This window comes from Astyanax mexicanus, chromosome 11 (assembly GCF_023375975.1).
Source record: "Astyanax mexicanus isolate ESR-SI-001 chromosome 11, AstMex3_surface, whole genome shotgun sequence".
In the NCBI taxonomy this organism is placed as follows: Eukaryota; Metazoa; Chordata; class Actinopteri; order Characiformes; family Acestrorhamphidae; genus Astyanax; species Astyanax mexicanus.
The window spans coordinates 24730068-24753649 of record NC_064418.1 but is presented as its reverse complement, the minus strand read 5'-3'; the positions used below and the strand labels follow the sequence as shown (position 1 = coordinate 24753649).

Here is a 23582-nt window from a genome sequence, read left to right as displayed (position 1 = left end):
GATAATTTATGACCAGAAGGAAGTGTTTTACAAACAAGCCTGGTCTATTTCTTTGAGAATTTACTACAGAAATATTCCCCTACCTGACTTAACCTTTCAGTGATGGAAAGTTCCTCTTTTCCATCAGTGTGAATTAACACTGCTTGGGGAAAATGTTCTCTAGGCCTGTCACAAAAAACAAATTGCGGGATAATATATATTGACAGTATCTATATTGAGGATGTATTGAAATTATTGCAATAATGTCAGACTCAGCTAACTGATCTGATGCTCACAGATATAAAAGTATATTTGGTGTTTAATGTACACATTAGGCAAGACAGAGGCAAAACTGTATAGCAAAAAATTAAATCCAGGATAACAGTTCCAATATAGCAACCAAACCACAGGGACAAAGAGAATGAGAAAAAACAAAATATGAACAGAGACACAGAATACACACAGTATGAAACTACATGTGTGTTGGCAATACTTCGCAAAGTAATAAGGCACATAGAGAGGTATTCATACACAGACTAAATGACTGACAGGTGAGATTGGGAGTGTAAGAACTGTTTTTGATTGTTCTTACTTTGTGTGCTTTGAGTTTACTTGATTATCCTCTGCTTGTAAGGTAGGCTGGCTTTAAGATACTTTTAGCTTAATTCTGTTAGAACTGTTTTTGTAATCTTGGGCTTGTTGGGACTTGTTGATTTGGGTAGCTGATTCAGGTGTGGTTTCTGGCTAGTTAAGGTGTGAATTAGAGAGGTGTGGCTAACAGCCTGCAGTTGTTGATAAATTAAGTGTGTTATCCAGTATTCACTTAGTGTGCTTTGAGTTTACTTGATTATCCTCTGCTTGTAAGGTAGTCTGGCTTTAAGATACTTTTAGCTTAATTCTGTTAGAACTGTTTTTGTAATCTTGGGCTTGTTGGGACTTGTTGATTTGGGTAGCTGATTCAGGTGTGGTTTCTGGCTAGTTAAGGTGTGAATTAGAGAGGTGTGGCTAACAGCCTGGCTAACAAAGGCCACAGCCAGCCCACCTAAACGCCTAAACACAAACATCACGTGTCAAACAGGTTTGCCCCGCTCAGTGAAGCACCAACTGAGGAGCCTGTACTCTGGTGATAGGAGACTCTATCGTCCGACACGTGAAATTAGCTACTCCTTTAGGGGCACCAGCGGCAACAGTTACTTGTTTACCGGGAGCCAGAGCACCGGACATTAGCAACCTCAGGTTAGGGAATAGGAGATATTCGAGGGTAGTAATTCATGTAGGGGCCAATGATATTCGTCTGCGGCAGTCTGAAGTAACTAAGGCTAATATTAAAGAGGTGATTAAACAAGCCCAGACGCTGTCCGAGGAGGTTATCTGCTCTGGCCCCATCCCAATGAGGCGTGGTGATGAAGCTTACAGCAGGCTTTCTTCGCTGAACTGCTGGATGTCCAAGTGGTGTACAGAAAATCATGTGGGCTTTATAGATAACTGGCTACACTTTGAGGGCAAGCCTGGTCTTTTAGGTAGGGATGGTTTCCACCCCACGCGGCAGGGTGCTGCCTTACTTTCATGCAGCATAGCTCATACTCTTTTAGCTAGTCGGCAGAGTAGTATTAGAAGCTGCTGACAATCCAGAGCCGGGACCAGGCCGCAGACAGAGAGGCTTAACCGACCGTCTGCGAGCTGCAAAGAGACGTTACCTAGATACCAATGTATTCAGACTGTGTCTGTCCCCCGAGTCAAACAAAAACATCAAAAAACTAAAACAGTAAATCTAAATAACTTAACTTATATTAAACAATCATATCCAGACTGTAGTACTAACACTTCAAGCCTAAAGATTGGTTTACTTAATATTAGATCTCTAAATTCAAAAGCAGTTCTAGTGAATGAAATGATAACTGATCAGAAATTCGATGTTCTGTGTCTGACAGAAACCTGGATAAGGCCAAATGATTATGTAGCATTAAATGAAGCCACCCCTGCAGGCTATAATTATATACACAATCCGAGATTGTCCGGTAGAGGAGGTGGGGTCTGCATATTTTTCCAAAGTACCTTAGTTAGCAATCAGAAACACTATGATAGTTTTACTTCTTTTGAGCTTCTTTACACCAGTATAATTAATCCAGTTACAAAAAAGAATGCATTTTCTTTAATTAACATCTACAGACCACCAGGGCCCTATTTAGAATTTTTAAAAGAATTTAGTGATTTTGTCACAGACTTAGCAGTAAGTAATGATAAAGTGATTATAGTTGGAGACTTCAACATTCATTTCGAAAAATTGGATGATCCATTAAAAAAGGCATTCACATCGATTTTAGACTCAGTTGGTATTATTCAAAATATAACAGGACCTACTCATTACTGTAATCATACTCTGGATTTAGTTTTGACCCTGGGTGTGAGCATAGATAACCCGAATATTCGTTCTCAAACCTCCGCAATTTCAGATCATTACCTTATTTCATTTAAATTACATCTCAGTCATAATATACGTACATCCCCTAGCTACTCTGTAAAACGTTAAATTACGCCTTTTACAGCCCAACAATTTACAGATAAGCTTCCAGACTTATCAACTCTAATATATTCTCCTATAGACCCAGTAGAACTAGACAAACTAACCGAAGGTTTAGAAAATACCTTTCGCTCTACCTTAGATGTTGTAGCTCCCCTTAAACACAAAATAGAGAGACAGAAAAAGCTCGCACCGTGGTACAATGATCAAACTCGTACCTTAAAGCAGTTAGTACGAAATTTAGAGCGTAAATATCGATCAACTAAACTGGAAGTGTTTCACTCTGCGTGGAAAGACAGTCTTGTTAAATATAGAAAAGAACTAAATAAAGCCCGCTCAGCGTATCTGGCCTCACAGATCGAGATAAATAAAAATAATCCTAGAGTTCTCTTCAGTGTTATTTCCAAATTAACTAAAAACCAGGCAGGTACTGAACCTCAGATTCCAGCCATTCACACCAGCAACGATTTTATGGACTTCTTCAATAGTAAAATTGAAAACATTCGGGATAAAATTAAACAGATAAATATTACATCCTCTCTGTCATCTGGTCTGGCTGATCTAGAACAAAACCCTGTTACTGAAGTTAGGTTGGAAGTCTTTAACCCACTTCCACAGCTAGAACTAGAGAAAATTATCTCCTCTTCAAACAGCACAACCTGCACACTTGATGCTGTTCCCACAAAATTACTAAAACAGGTACTGCCAGATATAATTAAACCTCTGTTAATGACTCATCGCTCACCCTGGGCCATGTTCCCAAAGCCTTTAAAACAGCTGTAATTAAACTTCTGATCAAGAAACCAAATCTTGGTCCTAGTGTACTGTCTAACTATAGACCTATTTCAAACTTACCGTTTATTTCTAAGATTTTAGAAAAAGCTGTGGCCCAACAACTTTGCTCTTACCTGCAAAGAAACCAGATCTATGAAAATTTTCAATCTGGATTTAGGCCTTATCATAGCACTGAGACAGCTTTAGTTAGAATAACAAACGATCTACTTATAGCCGCCGACCAAGGCTGTGTTTCCCTACTGGTACTTCTCGATCTGAGCGCAGCCTTTGATACAATAGATCATACTATCCTTTTAGAAAGACTAGAGAACATGGTCGGTGTAACCGGAACTGCCTTAGCATGGTTTAAATCGTACTTAACCGATCGCTATCAGTTTGTGAGGTTAAATGATATGTCTTCCAGTTATACCAAGGTAAGATATGGAATTCCACAAGGCTCTATATTAGGACCGTTATTATTTACATTATATATGCTCCCACTGGGCAAAGTTATTAGAAAACATGATGTGAATTTTCATTGTTATGCGGATGACACGCAGCTCTTCATATCAGCCAAACCTGATGACAGAGTGAGATTAAAGAAAATCGAGGATTGTGTAGAAGATGTAAAATCATGGATGTCGCACAACTTCCTCCTATTAAATAGTGATAAAACAGAAGTTCTCCTATTAGGCCCCAAAGCTGCTAGAAATAAATTATCAGACTTAATGCTAAATCTGGCTGACTTCTCAGCCACCCCTGGTTCAGCAGCTAAAAACCTTGGAGTCATCATAGATTCAGATCTAGCATTCGATAAGTGGAGTTATGTGTCATAACTAAGTTTTGGGAGTGATCCACGCCCTCACTACTCCCACTTCCATCCCTATTTAAACCGTCACTTCCTCTCTACCTACTCGTTGAACAAACCTCGCATGTGGTGTTGCCGACCGCTCCTTACCTGGTACACGATGGTTCTGCACCTGTCTGTCTCCTGCGACCAGCTGCTCCCGTCCATCCTGACCCTCCACTGCCACTGCTCCAGGCTGCCTTCCCTGGTAGCGGTTTTATCTTGTCTCGGCTGCTGTGGCTGTCGTCTCCTCTACCTGGTCTGGCAGCTCCCGTATGGTCTCCTCGGTCCTTGAGCGGTCTCTCTTGCCGCTGCTGCTAAACCCTTCCTCCTGCCCCTGCGGGGCCTCCACGCGTTCTCCGCGTTCTCTCTCTTTCCGCCATCTCTCCAGCGACGCTGCCGCTGTTTATCCTCTCCTGCTGCCACTGTGGGGCCTCCACGCGATCTCCGCGTCCTCGGCGGTCTCTCTCCCTCTCTCTTCGCCGCTGCTGCTTCCTTCACGAGGCCTCCCCGTGACCCTGTCATCCGCGGCGGTCTCTCTCTCTCTCTCTCAGCGCTTCCGCTGAACCACTCCTGCTACACTCGCAGGGCTTCCTCGCGTCTTCACTGGACTCCTCTTCAACCCTTTTCGGCGCTGCACGCGCCCCTCCGGCGGCTCGCTGCACTGTTTGGAGCCGTCTGTTGTGCATTTCGTCCTACTACTGCTCGATACTCGAGCTTCGAGCGTGGACATGCCTCCTCTCTCTCTCTCTCTCTCTCTCCTTTGCGAGTGTCGGCGTGCCTTCATATCCATGGACCGGCGGTATTTCTGCACACTGTTTAGCGCCCCCCCAGCTGCCTGTGATATCCCTGCCGTGGGCCGGCTTGCTGGCGGCCCGGAACTGGCGTTCCTTTGAATGCTGACCTCATTTCGGGATTGAAGACAATTATCCAACGTGGTGTCTATCCTTTGAGCTGGACAGAGTGCGTGGGTCGCATATGCTCCCTGCTTCCATCATAACCCTCCTCACCATGGTCGTAATCATTTTTGCCATCATTATAATTATCTAACCATCGTATTAATCTTTGCCATCAGCATCTTCACCCTTGTAGTCGTTGCCTCCATATCTCTGCCACCATCGCTGCTCTGTCCATTGTATTGTTCCATTGTCGTCACCATGATCCTTGGCACCCTCACCATACTCACCTCCATCACCATCGCATGGCCATCTTCACCATCGTCGTCATCACCACCATCTTTGCATCACCATCGTCACCACCGTAGTCGTCATCTTCGTGGCGGTCTTCACCGTCATAATCACCTCTATCTTTGCCCACATCACCATCATCACCGCAATCTTCTCGCCGGTATCTTCATCACTTTCACCTGCTTCGCCTGCATCATTGCCTTCGTCATCGCCATGGTCTTGTGCGTAATCTCGCTCTCGTCATTGCCCTCTTTATCGCCATCGTCATCACCACCATCTCCGCCTGCATCGCCTTCATCGCCGCCATAGTCTTCATCACCATTGCTATTGTCTCTGCCTACATCACCGCCGTCATCTCCGTTGCCGCCATCTTCTGGCCTGCATATTCGTTGCTTTCACCTTCTTCGCTCTCATCAACGCCATGCTGAGCATCGTCTCATCCTTATCGTGGCCATTTTCACCTTCATCGTCGCTGCCATAGTTTTCGTCGTGGCTATCATAGTCATTGTAGTAGCCATCTTCATCCTCATCATTGCCGCAATCTCTGCCTACATCACCATCAGCGCGATCTCCTCACCTACGTCTTCATCTTCCTCGTCTTCATTGCCATCGTCTTGGGCATCACCTTGCCCTCGCTATGGCCATCTTCGCCACCATGGTCACCATCGCCACCATCTCTGCCTGCATCACCTTCATCTCTGCCACTGTTGTCATGGCCATCCTCATTGTCTTTGTCTCTTTCATCGCCATCATCATCGCTGCGATCTTCTCGCCTTCGTCTTCATCTTCCTCATCTTCATCGCCATCGTCTTGGGCATCACCTTGCCCTCGCTTTGGCCATCTTCGCCACCATGGTCACCATCGCCACCATCTCTGCCTGCATCACCTTCATTATCTCTGCCACAGTTGTCATGGCCATCCTCATTGTCGTCGTCTCTGTCTGTCATCGACATCATCGTCGCTGCGATCTTTTCGTCTTCATCTTCATCGCCATCGTCATAGGCATCACCTTGCCCTCGCTGTGGCCATCTTCGCCACCATGGTCACCATCGCCACCATCTCTCCCTGCATCAACTTCATCATCTCTGCCACAGTTGTCATGGCCATCCTCATTGTCGTTGTCTCTGTCTGTCATCGCCATCATCATCGCTGCAATCTTCTCGCCTTCGTCTTCATCTTCCTCGTCTTCGTCGCCATCGTCTTGGGCATCACCTTGCCCTCGCTATGGCCATCTTCATCACCATGGTCATCATCGCCACCATCTCTGCCTGCATCACCTTCATCACCTCTGCCACAGTTTTCATGGCCATCCTCATTGTCTCCATCTCTGTCTGTCATCGCCATCTTCGCTGCAATCTTCCCGCCTTCGTCTTCATCTTCTTTGCCTTCACCGCCATCGTCTTGGGCATCATCTTGCCCTCACTTTGGCCATCTTCACCACCATCGGCATCATTGCCACCATCTCTGCCTGTCATCGCCATCATCGCCGCAACTTCATAGCTTGCACCTTCACCGCCCGCATAATCGCCACCATCTGGGTCATAATCTCGCCCTCTTCATTCCAATCTTTCGTTGCCGTTGTAACAATCACCCTCACCATACTAACCTTTGTCACCGCCACCCTCGTCTTCGCCTCCTTACCCATCTTCGCTACACCAGTCTGTCTGTCCTCCCTGCCCATCCTCCATCATCCCAACACCAGTCCATCTGTCCTCCCTTCCCATCCTCCATCTTCCCGCTGCCATTCCGACTGTCCTCATTCTGTCTGTCCTCCCTACTCTTTTTCCATCTCCCGTTGCTGCCATCTTCCCACTCCTTCTTCCCATTCCATTGCCTCAGTCTTCCCACGCCATCGCCCCGTCTTCCCACTCCATCTTCCCACTACATCGCCCCGTCTTCCCTCTCCTTCTTCCCACACCATCGCCCTGTCTTCCCTCTCCGTCTTCCCACTCCATCGCCCCGTCTTCCCACTCCGTCTTCCCACTCCGTCTTCCCACTCCATCTTCCCACTACATTGCCCCGTCTTCCACTCCATCGCCTCATCTTCCCACTCCGTGTTCCCACTCCATCGCCCCGTCTTCCCACACCGTCTTCCCGCCCCGTCTTCCCACTCCATCGCCCCGTCTTCCCACACAGTCTTCCCACTCCATCGCCCCGTCTTCCCACACCGTCTTCCCACTCCATCGCCCCCCCCCCCCTCGCTTCTGTTGGACCATCAGGAGCACCCCTTCTACCTTACCAGGTCGCTCCTGCTGCGCATGCGGGTCGGTGGCTGCTTTTGGGGCCTTTAAACTATATGTACAACACGTGCATCATTCCATTAAGTCGCTCAACACTACCTTTCCACTTCAACCGATTTCTGCCACCGAGGACCTCATACATTCCTATACTCGAATAGGCTGGCAGCACCTTCAAATACCTTACTTAATTATTCCCTACCTTTCTTTCCTTTGACTTCCACACTGCCTTCCCCATGCATCGGTTCATCCTCTGGCTTTCTCAAAGACTACAAGGTCGGACTTCCAACACTCAGTTGCTTCTTAAATCCTAGCAGTGGTCGAAAGTTCTGATTTCATTTTTGGGGCTTCGGCTTCACGCTTTACAGCGAAGCTGCCCCGAATTCCATCCCAAATACTCTGAGTTCGCTCCCCCTCTTTCTTCTTCTCTGCCCAGTCAAGGGCGTGGGTCAATACTAGCAAAACACATATCTAATGTTACTAGAACAGCTTTTCTACACCTCCGTAATATTGCCAAGCTAAGAAATGCCCTATCACTGCATGACGCAGAAAAATTAGTACATGCCTTTATTACCTCAAGGCTAGATTATTGTAATGCGCTACTGTCAGGATGTACCTGCAGTAACTTAAATAAACTTCAGCTAATTCAAAATGCTGCAGCCAGGGTCCTTCCTAAAACGAGAAAATTTGACCATATTAGTCCAGTACTATCAGCACTGCACTGGCTTCCAGTCAAATTCCGCATAGACTATAAAATTCTCCTGTTAACGTATAAAGCCCTACACGGGCTCGCTCCTGAGTATTTACAAGACCTCATCTCCTGTTATGAACCACCGCGATTACTTAGATCTCAGGGTGCTGGTTTATTAGTAGTTCCTAAAATTCAGAGGAGCTCTGCAGGAGGAAGAGCTTTCTCTTAGAAAGCGCCTCAACTCTGGAATAATCTCCCCGAATATGTTCGGGACTCAGACACAGTCTCAATCTTTAAGTCTAGACTGAAAACTTACTTGTTTAGTTTAGCTTTTGGTAATTAATGTTTTTATCCCTTTAGATAAGGCTGCAGATTCAGGGGTTCATGGACAGAGGAAATTGTGGTAAACTGAGATGCAGGTGCTGTTGTTCTCCCACTGCACACGGTCACTCAGGTTTGTGGACGGTGGAGTGGGTGGATGCCAGTGTTTCAGGGAGCCTCCATGTCTATGTTACCTTCTGGCTCTCTGCCTTTAGTTAGGCTGTTTTATTTAGATCTGCCGGAGTCATTTGCCACACTCTGATAATGTTTTATATTCTCTGTTTTACATAAATCCAGTAAAACTAATTCCATCTCTCTGCCTTCCTCCGAGTTACTGACTGCCCACCTGTCTGACCCGATACCGAGGGATGTTGGACCCTCAGGCTCTCATGTCCTCTGTCTGGCCAGACTGGAAGTTACTGAAGTCAGCTCTTCTCCATCCACCACCACAGATCAGCTGCTCATCATCCATCTTACTCTATAAGCCATTAGTGGAGCTGCTATACACCTGAATATATAAAACCTATGTGGATGTATGAAAGACTTTTTAAAATTAATTTAAAAGCCATTTGACCAGTGGTAGGATGGTCCCCCCTTTAATGTGAGTCTTGGTCCTCCCAAGGTTTCTTCCTCCTCCTGCAGCTCTGAGGGAGTTTTTCCTTGCCTCCGCACTCACTGGGGGTTCTGTATTATGTATATTCTATGTTTAATGTTTTGCCTGATTCTTTGTCCTGTAATCATGTTTCTGTAAAGCTGCTTTGTGCCAACACCAGTTGTAAAAAGCGCTATACAAATAAATTTGATTTGATTTGATTTGATTAATCATTACATTATTAAATCATGTTTAATTTTTTTAATACTGGTATTTCACTGTATTGTTGGAAGGGAGACAGCAATAAAAGTTTAGTGCGGTTTAGGTCTGGCAGACTAGATTTTTTTTTTTTTGTAATTTCTGATTTTTTCCCCCATTTTCTCCCAATTTGTCTATCCAATTTTCCCACCCCTTTGTGCGTCCCCATCATCAGTGGCACCTGCGACCCTAGTAGGATGCGGACGAGCACACGCCTCCTTGGACACGTGTGAAGTCAGTCATCCCTTTTTTCGAGCTGCTGCTGATGAATCATTGCCTGAGCGGCTAGTGCACTGGAGGAAAGCACAGCGGCTAGGTTCCGATACATCCGTTCACAGATGCCACCGGCGCCACCTTTAAGCGCGATGGGGAGAGAGCGCCATCTACCCACCTGGAGGGAGAAAGGCCAATTGTGCTCCCTCTGAGCGCCAGCAGCTGATGGCAGATCCCTTTTTTAAACAGTATTATAATTTATCAGGGTAGAATTAATGCTTTTAAATGAGATTATTTTAATGTGCTGAGTTGCTGAGTATAACTGAAAGTTTTAATGGAGAAAATAAACACTAGTGTAGCTCCATATTTGTGGAAAATAAACACTACTGTAGCTCCATATTCCACACCTTCAACAAGAGGAAATGTGCCATTTGCTGTGTTCGTGTGTGTGTTTGTGTGAAGAAGATAGTGAGATGTAGAGAAAGCACAAGTGAGTGAGAGATGCTGTGACGACAGATTGGGGGGGAAATGAAGCGTGGATGAAAGTAGCGGATGGCTCAATAGGTAGCATGCTGCCCGCTCTCTGAGTCCTAGCCTACCAGCGTCCAGCTGACGGTTATTTTTTATAAAAAAAATAGTTAGCTAAAGAAAGAAGCATTAGCATAAAACAACAAATAGTACCAGCACAAAACAACACAAAACAACAAAAAAAAACTAAAATTCATTGTACATAAAAAAGTATACTTGTAACAATATCTAGTGCCAGAAGAGGATCATTGGATTTTCTTAAACAGCACAAAAAACAAACAAACAAACAAAAAAAGATTAGGTCAGCATGTTGATATCTAAAAATGGAGGGATTTGAGCTTAGTGGGAGGAAGATATGTAGAGCAGCAGGTAGTGGGCCATGCTCTGGTACTGGGTAGCTTGGCTGGCTCTGCAACCTACAGCAAATCAGTCACCCAACATCCCACCAGCCATCCATCTGTGTGTACTGGCTGCAGCCTACGTTTTGAGCCATCTCAAAGAGAACGTTCCTCAGTACATTTACAGTGAATGTACCAGTTACACACTGTAAATATACAGTACATATACATATTACTGCACAGCAGATAGTCTACAGTAATCTTTCTATTATTGTAGCAAATAACATATTACCAGTGCCATTTTTGCCAGTACTCTGTTGTACACAAACTGTGATATTTATTCACTGGTCTAATCAATATATATTTACATTTTTAAAACGTTTTTATATTTTCTGTTTGGAACTACACAAAACAACCATGACAAAACACTAAAATGAACTAAATTTGGCTAATCCAAATCAAAGTAATAATTCTTACACAAACCAAATAACTTCATTACTTCAAAGTAATTGCCAAATTATAAATTAGGCCGTCTGAACATACTGTATATTTATACTGTTTATATACTGACTCATACCAATTTAGTTCCAGTTGTCTATCCAATTAAAATGGATAAAGGCCTTATTAAAATAAAAAGCCATGTCAACAATTGCCAATGATGGCATAATTCCATATTAGTGCATGAGTGTTCTTTGCAGCATTCAGTCAACATCCACACTCAGCAGCAGAGAAGCTCCCAGCTTGCTCTTACAGCCTTCAACACTAAGGCCATGCAAGCACAATATAATATAAATAACAAGTAAACACACAGAGGAAGGTAGCCAGAGAAAAGACAAGATAAAATACAGTAATACCCAACAAATTCAAATTCATTTAAAATACGAAAAAACAAAAAACATAATTTCCAAACTAAAAATAATATATAAATAGAACATCAGGCGACTTCAAATAGATTGTCAGCACCAAGCATTTTAAACTCAGCTGTACTGTTTGTTTGTTTTTTCAATTTTGTCAATAATCATTTCTTATGATAAAAAATGTGATTGTCATAGACATGTACTGAGTTATTAAACAGATTAATCAGTGAGCTCTGGTTGGAAATATAAAGTTATCTATCAAAGAAATTCCATAAACTTATAATGTTCTTACTTGAAATAAAGAATAAACATCATATAAATATTTTCATTTTTTCTTTTATTACTACAAAAAACAGTTGCATGTTCAATCTTCTATTATTCTATTAATGTATGATATTTTATAGGGGTGTCACGATTCTCTAAATCCTCGATTCGATTTCATTTTCGATTTGAGGGTCACGATTCGATTCGATTCTCGATTTTCTTGTTTTTTTTTCTTGTTATTTTATGCCTCATAAAATTTAAATAATATATTTATTATTATTATTATTATTATAAATATTATAAATATTATTATTATTATTTATTAAGATATATATGGTAATGCCATCTAGTGACTTTTTTTGGTAGCAACAGTGTGCACTATTAAAACAAGCAGTTTATCAGAGCTGTGTGTGGATGGCTGGTGAAACTGCAGTTCTTCATCAAACCACTAGTCGGAGCTGCAGCAGCACAAGCCCCGCTCTCTTCACTCAGTCACTACTTCAGTACAGCCCAGCCACGGGCTACAGGGCTCAGCCAGTCCGTTTTTACTGTTTCTGTAAACAAATAAAGGTTTTAACCCCACTAACCGGATAATACAGCTCACTACAGTTCATCTTTCAGCCCAAGCAGCTAACAGCAGCAGGTTAGAACAGCCGACACGGAGTCACTGCTCGGATTACATTATAAACAGGTCAGTTAGCGCGCTGCTAACCTCAGGATGTTTATAACTACGGAGTTTAGTGGACACACCACGGCCGCCAGGTAAGTCTTTTAAAGGCTACTGAAGACTATTAAAGGCTATTAGAGGTCATTGAAAGCATTATTGGGGGGCAGAAATCAGTACAGGTTGGTTAGATAAGTGATGTGGTGAAACTGTGACTAGCGCTGTCACAGTGATGTTTATTAACGTCATTAAAACAGATTTTGTCAGGTATTGTCTTATAAATATTTACACATAACTTATATCTCTCCTGAAAAGCTTTTATTTTAGTCAGAAACACACTTGTGTTTACTTTATCTGAGAGAAAGATGTTTTTTTAATTCAATGGAAAGCAACAGGTGTAGTCAATTATAAGTTTAAGATTTTTAATCCACCTCACTGTGATCTATAGTCAGTGTTCTCAAGTCACACTGACACACGCATTTCAGCGAGTTCACACGCTCTCACCTGCGCGCACCCACCCCTCCGTCAGATACAGATATAAAACCTGCGCGCCCAACCCCCCCCCTCCCCCGTTGGACAGATAAAAAAACAGTGATCACACTCCCGCCATTTGCGTAGCGCGCGCGGGAGGGATCGTCGATTCTCGTTTTGACTTCGATACTCGAGACCATGACCTCATTTCGATCGATTTCGATAAAATATCGAGATCGTGACACCCCTAATATTTTAGGTTTTTGCCATGTTTTAGTGTCGGTTTTGAGATATGTAAGCAGGTATCGTTACTAATATTTCTGCCACAACCCTGAATCATATCTGCTTTTCCACTATTCAGACCTTACATACAGAGAGTGTCTTCTGTCTTTTAATCTATTTAGAGCTCAAATTACTCTTATATTAAACAATATTGCTTCCAAATTATTTCTTTATCAGAAAAAAAGTATGTTTGAAATAGACTAAATTTGGAGTGGTGTGTATTTGATGTTAATTTGATACGCTGTGTGTGACTTGCAGTGCTCTTTACTGAAGTGTGACTCACTTGTATGAGTCAGACTCTGTGTCTTTATCAGCCTCCACACAGCACAGGAGCTGCTCTTCATTTACACATGAACCTGTCACACCAGGGTAAATGAGGAGAATTCGAGAGATTCATCTTTTTAATAGTGCATTTGATGAATGCATTTAATCATTTAATGTACGTATCATCTATTAAGTTTAAGGAAATAGCAATAATGTCATGCAACTCATTATTAATGTGGATCTCAAGAAAGTTGTCCTCAACAAAGCAAAAGACAAATGGATCAGCTCTATAACATCTAAATAAGATGCCTGCTGCATCAAAGCTGTAACTGACTCTAACCTCACTGTTATCTGCTTTTTGCCCAGGCAGGAAGTTTTTCTTTCTCTTTGTTCTTGTCCTTTAGTGACATTTTATCCCCTGATACAAATTCTGGACTCAGAGTATAAGCCAATATCAAGCAGTGATCTGTCAGTTCTCTATCAGGGCACTTGTATGCATATTAAAAGTAATATTAAAAAAAATCAGCCAGCACTAATATCATGGTACTGTGATTCTGCAATAATAGTTTTTTGCAATACTTCACAACATCTGTGTTACTGAAGAGGATAAAATACTCCTAAATAAGCAAATACCAGGAATTACAGATTTATTGGTGTCAGACAGAATTTAACAGCTGATGTTCTCAGGTTTACCCTGTTCAATAAATTAGCACCACCATGTAAAGTAATGAAGCAGTAACTTTAGTAAGTCTAATTTTGGGTGAGTCTTATGTAGTTTAGAGAGCCTATGTGTAAATATATATATATATATGTAAATATATATATATATATATATATATATATATATTGATGCCAAGCATCAATACGATCCGATCAAAATTATATGATATATCGTGATTTGATATATTGTCCCAACCCTAGACCTTACTAACATAACATTGGGAGTGCCTTCTTCCATCCACTGCCACCGACAGTGAGCTATGGCTATATCCACACAAGTTGTTTTGTATTTTTGTAATATAGAAACTTTCAAATGATTTTTTTTAACGTTTTATTTTTTTTGTTCATAGCACTGGAGAGAAGTGCACATTCATTTTGTTACACTTGGTATAAAGACATTTATCCAAAACAGGGGTAACCAGCAATTTTGCTGGAGACATTAACTCAAAGCTTAGTCTATTCCACCAGATATATCTATATATAACTACTCAATAATCCAGCAGTCCCTAAATAGTTAAATGTGATTTGAGTTAACACCACTACTGAAACACCACTACATGAAACATGACTACTGAGCACTGCAGAGACTGGATTAAAGGCATTCTGCAGTACTGCAGTCTGATGGTCCTTATCACAGATAATTTAACGTCTCTCTTCTTATTTTGTTTAAAGCCAGTCTCTTCTGCTACACTGTAAGGAAACCGCTCCTTAAAAAAGTTAAGTAATGGGTAAGGCAGCTGGTTTGCTCAATTTTTTAAAGTAATGGGTAAAATTCAGTTAGCCTAAATTAAAACAACAAGTTATTACAACTAAAGAGGAACTTGATTTATTTCTAAGGTAGCCCAAGGGGGAATCACTACACACTGAGGGTGAGTGTCAGAAACTGTTGGACAAATCCTGTATGCAATTGTGACAATTAGCCAATGGAAAAGAGCTGCGTATGAGTAGGTTCAACTCAAAGATCTCAGTATATGTGCCCCCAAATGTTCAACTCAACACAAAGTAGTTGATTATTGTTTAGAAATATGCAATTATATGTAAAACAGACTTAAATCATTTGAGTTTAAACAACATATGGGTTTACAGTGTACTCCTAATTTATACGCCTATTGAAAAAGTCAGCAGCATTTATGAAAGTTGTACACAGTTCTCTGTATTTCTATCTTTATCCCTCTTTCTTGGTATTAATCTGTCATCTTGTTAGTGATTGGGCACAGTGTACAGTGCATATGTGAAACTAATACTGTGGTTGTAGTCTGTAACTTACATTTTATTGTGGGATCTAAAAACAGCTCTTTCGCAGTTATGACGCAGGATGTAAACAAACCATGACAGCACTTAATGCGCTTCTCTCTCTCTGTGGCTCTCTCTCCTTCTCCCTCTCTCTTCTACTCCCTCCTGATCATGTCTCAAAGTCACTGGCTATTAATCTCCCACTATCTATCTCCTTTATTACAAAGCCCTGTTTCAAGCTTTTCAACCACTCAGGCTTTCTCATGACAACATATATGAATCTGATTTATTAGAAGTCCAATTAGTGTTTGTCCTTACAATACACTAGTGAGCTGTTCACCTGATAAGAGGCCCAGCTAAGGTAAGAATGATGGCATACTGTTTATGTTTATAACAAAGATATGTGTCAACAACCTGCATTTGATATAAAGTTTCTTTATCAATTGAAAGATCCCTCACATAGTAGAGTTATGTATATAACTTAGTTTTGGGAGATTGATCCACCCCCTCACTCCTCCCCCTCTCCACCCTATATAAACTGTAACTTCCTCTCAACAACAACCTCGCACCCACCTCTTCACCATCTTCCTCCTTCGCCCCCAACTCTCTTCTTCTTCTCTGTCCAGTCAAGGGTGTGGGCCGATACTAACAAATCTTTATTAAAAAACATAGCACAGTTTTTAAGGGAATTGAAAATGGGTCTCCTATAGAGGTGGGCTGTATTTCTCAGCTGCTTTGTACTAAAAGGCTGTTCCAAAGTGAAGAATTTTTCTGATACAACTGAGAAATGGAATGGATGTTAAGAGCAATTTTGAGGACACGTCTGATGTATCCTTCCAAGCCCTCTGTTACCCACAATTCTCTGCAGCAGTCAGAACAACTAAAAGAAAAAGGGAAAAAAGCACCACTGAGTAAAATTTAGTAAAGAAAAGAGGAAAACAAAGACTCAAGAGCAAAGTTTGTTAGTTTTTGTAATTCTAACTTATTTCTGTTTTTTTTTGTGGAGGAATGTCATATGTTGTGCTTGCACACAATCTTACCATAAAGTCTCGACTTTACTGTTCCATATGTGTGATCAGTAAGCTACTGAAAAGAAGTCTTTATTGGACAGTCCTACGAGGACCTGCCCAATCCTCCACTGCTCCACCCTAGAGAATGGCTGTGTGGATTTTTTTTTTTTTTCAAATCAGATTTAAGTCACTTTTATATGTGACCCATGATCGAATACTCATCTCATGTTCATTGCATGCAATATTAATGTGAATGGGCAGATCAGATTTCATTCATCTTTTTGCCTGTATGTAAGCGATTTGTGCTGTTATTAGCCCATACAGGTGCTGTGCCAAGTTATGACTCCCTGTGAGAACTAGCATGCAGTGCTAGTGCATAACATATTATGCTTGCAATTCCTGTTGTTTCTGTTAATGAATAATTATTACTAATAAGCTTTCTTTTGGAAAAAAATATAAAAACACTTCAGCATTTAAAGAAAACAAATCTGTCAATTATTTTCCAACCTCACCACAGGCTACTACAATAATCTCTTCAATATATCACAACATAAAGCCTGTCCTACAACCCCAGGATACACATTCATAAAAGAAAAACACAGCCATGTGTCTGTATGACAACCTAAAGAATCATCGGTAGCACTAATCCCTGTTTTGGCTGGATTCAATGTCAAAATGTAATTAGTGGATCTGTATTCGTCATCATTTAGTTCTGTCTCATTATCTGTCAGAACATGATTCTCCATGCTTTCCTTTTGTGTTTGTTGCTCTGTTATTTTGTGCTTGTAACCAGTGTGTCAGAGATTTGTGTCTATTTTAAACAAGCACCCAGTGATATAAGTAGAAATAGACTAAATTCTGGGAGCTAAATAAGCAGCACTTCAACGTTAAAAATTGCAGGGTAGGGACCAGCGAGTTCATCTTTAGTTCATGCATGATTTAGCATGATTTCTGCCCATTAGTCCCCATGACCACTGATATCTGCTGGGAATAATTTACTGTGTAATGTGTTTTCTGGGATACAATGATTAGATCACAGCACTAATTTGGCTGTGAATCTGTGGTCTGCTGTTGAAAATAGCAAATCCATACTTCTACAATCTTTACAGTATTGCCACTGAGTAATATAGCCAATAAGGGCATTATACTATAGACTAGGAGTGTGCCATTTCGTATCATTCACCATAACAACACCAAAAATGCAGACAAAAAAAACAAACAAAGAAAAAACTCCATATCGTCATATTGCAATATTATTGAGAACACGATGGTGCCCTCTATCCCTACATCACTCCTAAGATAATGTTGGCCAGCCCAAGCCGTCTGAGAGCTGTTGTGTCAAAGCTGAGATGCTCTCTCTGCTTTCATCTGAGCGCACTGGCTACGTATCAGTGGAGCATGTGCTAGTCTTCACCCTCCTGGTGTTGGGGCATTGCTAGTGATAGAGAGATTGCAGCTGAGTGGTCAAGATAATGGGCATAGCCAAATTGGGGAGAAAAGTAGGTCATATCAGCAAGAATAAAATATCCTAACACTATTTCAGGGCCATACTGCCCACCCCTACTATAGACACATTTATGCAGACAAAGCCTGCATATAAGGGCTGTGCATTGGCAGGAACATGGTGATATAATATGCACCATACTACAGGGGTTCTGATTTAATATATCACAATATATTGCAACACTGTAAAGTTTACTTTTTAGTAATCATAACAGTGGAATCTAACGACAGAGTATCTAGTGCTATCTAGTGGTTCAGCTTTAAACACAACACAACATTTTTACCTGTAAGCTAATAAAAACACTGCTACTGTACAATTGTAATATTGTGATATATCCATATTTTCGTACACCCCTAACATAAATATAATATACATTAATTATTATTCATCTGAATCATATCTCGTCACTCGTCATGGTAAAAAAACACAGAAAAAAATGATTGGTCTGAAGACATTTTGTAGCTATTTATAATATACCTACTGTCTGGAAGGTTTTTGCTCAAGTTTTTTTTTGTAAGAGGTTCTGACAACTTACTTGAGCAACACTGCTAAAAAAAAATGCTACAATACATTATTTGTATAGCAACTGGTTAGCTTAGTTTGCCTCTGGTCTTACAGTCATTTTGTAACACAACACATACAACTGAAATAGATGTCTAACTGAGTGCTTAAAAACATGGGTCTCAATTGTATATGGCAATTTATTTAAATTGCACCTGCATTATTTTATGTAAAATTAGGTGAACATTTGTGGGCACATATACATTAAAACGGAGATCTTTGAGTTAAATCAACTTTTAATAACTGAGTTTAGTCTGTTGGCATTGGCAGCTTCTATTCCATTGGCTTCTGGCACAGTCTATTGGCACACTGGGTGTGTCCCCTAGTTTCTGACACTCACCATTAGTGTGAAGTGATTCCCTGCAGTAGGGCTGCAAGACATATAATTTAAGCATCGCCATTGTGACGTGCTTAATTCAAACACGTTGTGTAACAATGTTTTAAGTCTTGAAACAAAAGAACTAGATAAACAGTTTTGTAATATTCTGAGTGAACAGCATTGTCTCTGTGTCTGTGTGAGTGACAGGCTGCTGATCCCTGAGAAGTGCAAGGTGGAGGGAGAGCTTGCAAGCATGAGGTAACCGCATGGCCTCCAACATGGCTGAGTATGTGCTTGTAAACGCAGCAGCAGACAGCCTGTCGAAAGCTGTGCACCTCAGTTCCACACAGTTTTGCAGTTACAGCTGAAATCACACTTTTGATTCCAGAAAAACCTTTTAAAGTAAAGGGCAGATTATTGTTGTTTTGCTGCTTTTCTCAGGTTTTAAGTGATTGGTTGACTTTAAGGCGGTCCGGATCCCTGATGTGAGGGCTAAGTGGGGCTGGTGATATCACAGGTCCTTCATAGTTTAATATCGCAATATATATTGTCAAAATATAAAACATTGCAATTTTTCCAATATCATGCAGCCTTATCCCCAGCAACCTTAGGTAAAGTTGTAGATCATATATTACGATTACCTGTCTGGTCTCAGTGTTGTATGCTGTATGAACAAGCATCATTTTCTGAAGTGCTATTTTTTTCAATGAGTATTTCAAATCTGTATTTTACTTCAATGAAATCAAAGGGATGACTAAATCCAGATTTATTTTAACTATTTTATTCACCTGACCATTACATTCAAAGTAGAATTATTATGCAAACAGTTGATATAACAAAAAAATGTAATCAATGAAAGGAACTTACAATTTAGGGATAATAACTAAGAGTTTGTTGTCTTTTGGTGATGTCAGTAAACAATGATTAAAAATCTTAAGGCAACCGGTTTCCTCACATAATTTAAGTAAACTCAATTTGTCTTTATCCAGGCTTACAGTGTATGCTGATATGAATGACGCCCATATATAATTCTCTACAACCTCTGTAGACATTTCCTTCACCAAGTTTTGACTGAGCTCTCTAGGAATACTCCACTCCAAACACACTGAGTGACTGACTCTCTGAATTATTCAAAGTAAACTTGCAATCATCAGATTTATCTACACTTAAAAAAGAGCACCACAACGCAAAATGTAAAAGTACTCTTTAACACGCTGGGTGCAGTTACACATTCTCACCAGAGAGGTCTCTAAATCTCTTAAAATCACAGACCACTGCTTTAGGCTGAACCATTGTTCAGTTGAACATGATGGATGCAAGACCCGATACAGCTGTAATGACTAAGAAACCATACATTTTGCTGCCCTACCTCTAGACATCTCTCACCATGAGTGGTCTAGTTTTCTAAAGGCCCTTGAGTGAGCTCTTGGGTGAGGACAGCAGTGGGGAGGAACAGGGTGGATGTCTTACAGCTGTGAGTGTAAAGGGAGAAGTGGACTCCCTGTTGGGACACAGCAGGCCTGACAGATCCAGCAAGAGAGCATCCCTCCTCACTCCAAAGGCACTGTCAGAACCGCCTTCACTGCAGCCCCCTCTTGCTATCTCTGTCTTTTGCTTATGAAGCTGTTTTGATTTTCTCCCCTCCCTTTCCATCTCCACAATGTTTCTATTACTCAAAGCCTCAATACCATTCACTAACTGTCACTCTCACTTTCATGACATATGCTCTCCAGGCAGTTTTTGAAAGCTGGCAACTTTTTTTATTATACAGCCTATTGAGATCACAACTCAAATTCTATTAACACATATGAGGGGCTAAACAGCCTTCAGTGAATCTGAATCTTGATAAAAAAAAAAAAAGATATTCATGTATCTCTATAACTTTTTTCCACATTTCATTTGAACACCATCAGTTGTCCTTGAAACATCATCATAAATAGACTACTAAAAATGCTTTAAAATGACTCTGAATTAAGTCACGTCAAATGGACTTGCCTTTAAACATTTTAGTAATGTATTGGCTTCATCTGTAAAGTTACAATTTTGAGGATTTTTTATTTATTTACAGGAGATAGGACTATATGGCCAACATTTATATTATAATATATTTTTTAATTTCAGTTCAGAACATAGTGTCTCAGAATTCATTACGATAAAAAATATTACTGTAATTTTAAGACCATTTAAGGCCACTGACACAATAATAATAAAATAGCACTACAAAGCAATTATAAACATTTAAAGACTTTTAATTTTAATTAATCATAGTTTGGAAAATATACTTTTTTCTTCACCTACTGCAGTCCACGCTGTGTATATGGAGTCACAGTTCATTGCATGGCTGGCAAAATGTCATATGTCATTTATATTTTATATGTCAACAAAAATACAAATAAACACAATAGACAATGTCATGATTATCACATTTTGTTACTGGCTTAATATCAGTCGATACTAGGGGTGGGCGATATGCCCCTAAAATAATATCACGATATTTCATGGTGTTTTCGCGATAACGATACTCTTGGCGGTATGACAAAACACTTTAAAAAAATTATTTCAAAAATACACAATACACTACAAGAAAAATTACATACAATATAATATGGCACACCCCTAAGTGAGATATAAAAAAAATACAAGAATTTTATCAGATTTGTAACAGAAGTCAATGATCCAGAATGATCAGTCATGATACTAAAAATAATGCACTCCATATATCTCCATATATCCAGGATTAAAGTAAAAAAAAAATCACACTGGACAGATATAATCTGTATCTAGTAGATATATAATGGGAAAGGAGAAGGAGATATTTTAGGGTATAATATTGTTCACGATATTTACAAATTTTGACGATATTATTGTCTACGATACGATATTACACACCCTAGTCGATACAATATAATTCTGATCTCAATATTAGCAGTATAAAACCACACCAAAATTGCCATCCTACACATTGATGTCTGAAAAATGGCCAATGCATATAATGTACCCTTTAACGAACATCAGTCAGATATAGCTTGACAGATGCTGTTAAATATTGTGTGATTATGTTATTTGTATTGATATTGAATTATTTGGTCAGCCCTAACCAGAGTGACATTTTCCTTTAAACTAGTTTAAGTGTGTCAAACATATAAACATTTTATTATGTTTTAGCTTGATCCTCATTGCTTTTCAACTAAGACTAAATAACACAAAGTCAGAGAAATGTTGTTTTACCCTTTGCAATGCTTCTTTTTCTAGTGCACCAGCTTTACCACGTATTTGAATACAGAAGCATTCATTTCCCTGTTCCCACAAGGAGAGGTCAGAGCTCAGGGTCAGTTGATGCTGCTTGTGGCTAAAATGGCAGTGGGTCTAGAATCACTCATTTCTGCCACCAGCATTAGTTGCTGACCTAGTACTGTATGTACTTATTTTCTTTCTGTATGAAAGTTTAAGTCATTTAGCTTTTAGCTCTTTACAAAGAATCCTGTTGGTAAACTGGTGCTGATCTGCTGTGCTTTAGAATAGACATGACAACCCACATCCTTTCTGGGTCACAGTTCTACAGAGATAAAAGTTTCCCTCCTCTAAAACTCTGGATTTAGTTCATGAAGGCTTTGCAAAGTTCCTTAAGTCCGCAGTGCTGTTGCCCAGGAGGACTGGAACCTGCTATTTATGTTACATACACTATAAACCACATTATATAACAAATGTTCCAAATGTTTGTGGACACCTCCTGTAGGGAATACATTCAACTATTTATACGCTGCATAAATTTCCAGCACATCCCTTTTTTGAACTGTATATAATAATATTTAACATGCAGACAAAACCCATTAGTGGTGGTAGATTCTTAAAAATGACAATATAAATTCTCTCCCATACTAAGTACAGTGATTAACATACTAAATGTGCTGCAATTCATTAAATTAAATCATCTGTAATAATTTGTGTTGGTCAGTGTTCTTTAAGCACTGAACATATCCACAATGTGTTCCTAAAAATATATTGTGTCTCACAGTACAATAAAATATTCATGTCATATTGCCCACCCATAGTCCAAAGTCAATACAAGATGTGGTAAACAAATAAGCCTTTAAAATTTCACTCACTGACTTCCCTGAATTCTGATTCTGGCTGCAGGATAGATGCTTATAAATAAACTTAAATTAAACACTTGATGTAGCCAGTCCAAAAATAAACAAGGGGCAAGGTGTGTGTGTGTGTTCTATATGTTAGAGGATGTTACATATCTCTGCACCTTATCCTCACTATGCACATTTTACTGTACTGTATCGTTACTGCACTGATCTGTCTGTTACATTTTTTGTTACACGTTTGCACTTTATGTTTGTCTATTGTATTTTTGTTTTATGTTGCACCATGGATTCCAGAGGAATGTAATTTCATTACACTGTGAACCTGCACTCAGATGTAATGTCAATAAAAGCCTCTTGACTTGATTTGGTTTCCTCAAACAAACAGCAAGAAGGAGACTTTATATACATTAATGTATGCCTTAATCTATGTACAATATCTGATATATGTAAAAGTTCAGCTTCTCTACAGCAGGATGTCAATATTAGTCTTGTCTGAATTTGAACTTGGATTTAGTAGCAATGTGCAAATGCTGAGTTTAAAAAAGGCTGTTTTTATCATTGTCAGCTTTTGGGATAATTACAAAGAAGGACTGTTCTCCTTTACCAATCAATAACTCTAATTAACGAAGACGCAGCATGTTTCTGACTCCTCCAGAGAGAGAATACTGTAGCTTAAGAAGCAGCAACACAATAATAATGAGTGTGCTGATAAAAAAAAAACAGAGGAAATAAAAAAACAATGAAGGAGAAATGTTGAAACTGTGAAGCTGCTGTCTGTACACCACCATCACCACCACTACCAAAACAACAACAACAGTGGCACCTTAGTGAGAGTGTCAGGCACTGATTATGA

General features: G+C 40.2%; 1 protein-coding gene across 3 annotated transcripts in view; it reads right to left on the bottom strand.

The window, feature by feature from the left end:
* inpp4aa (inositol polyphosphate-4-phosphatase type I Aa) overlaps positions 1-23582 on the bottom strand; it is a 48935-nt gene that overhangs the window by 24574 nt on the left and 779 nt on the right. The gene's annotated exons all lie outside the window — the stretch shown is intronic.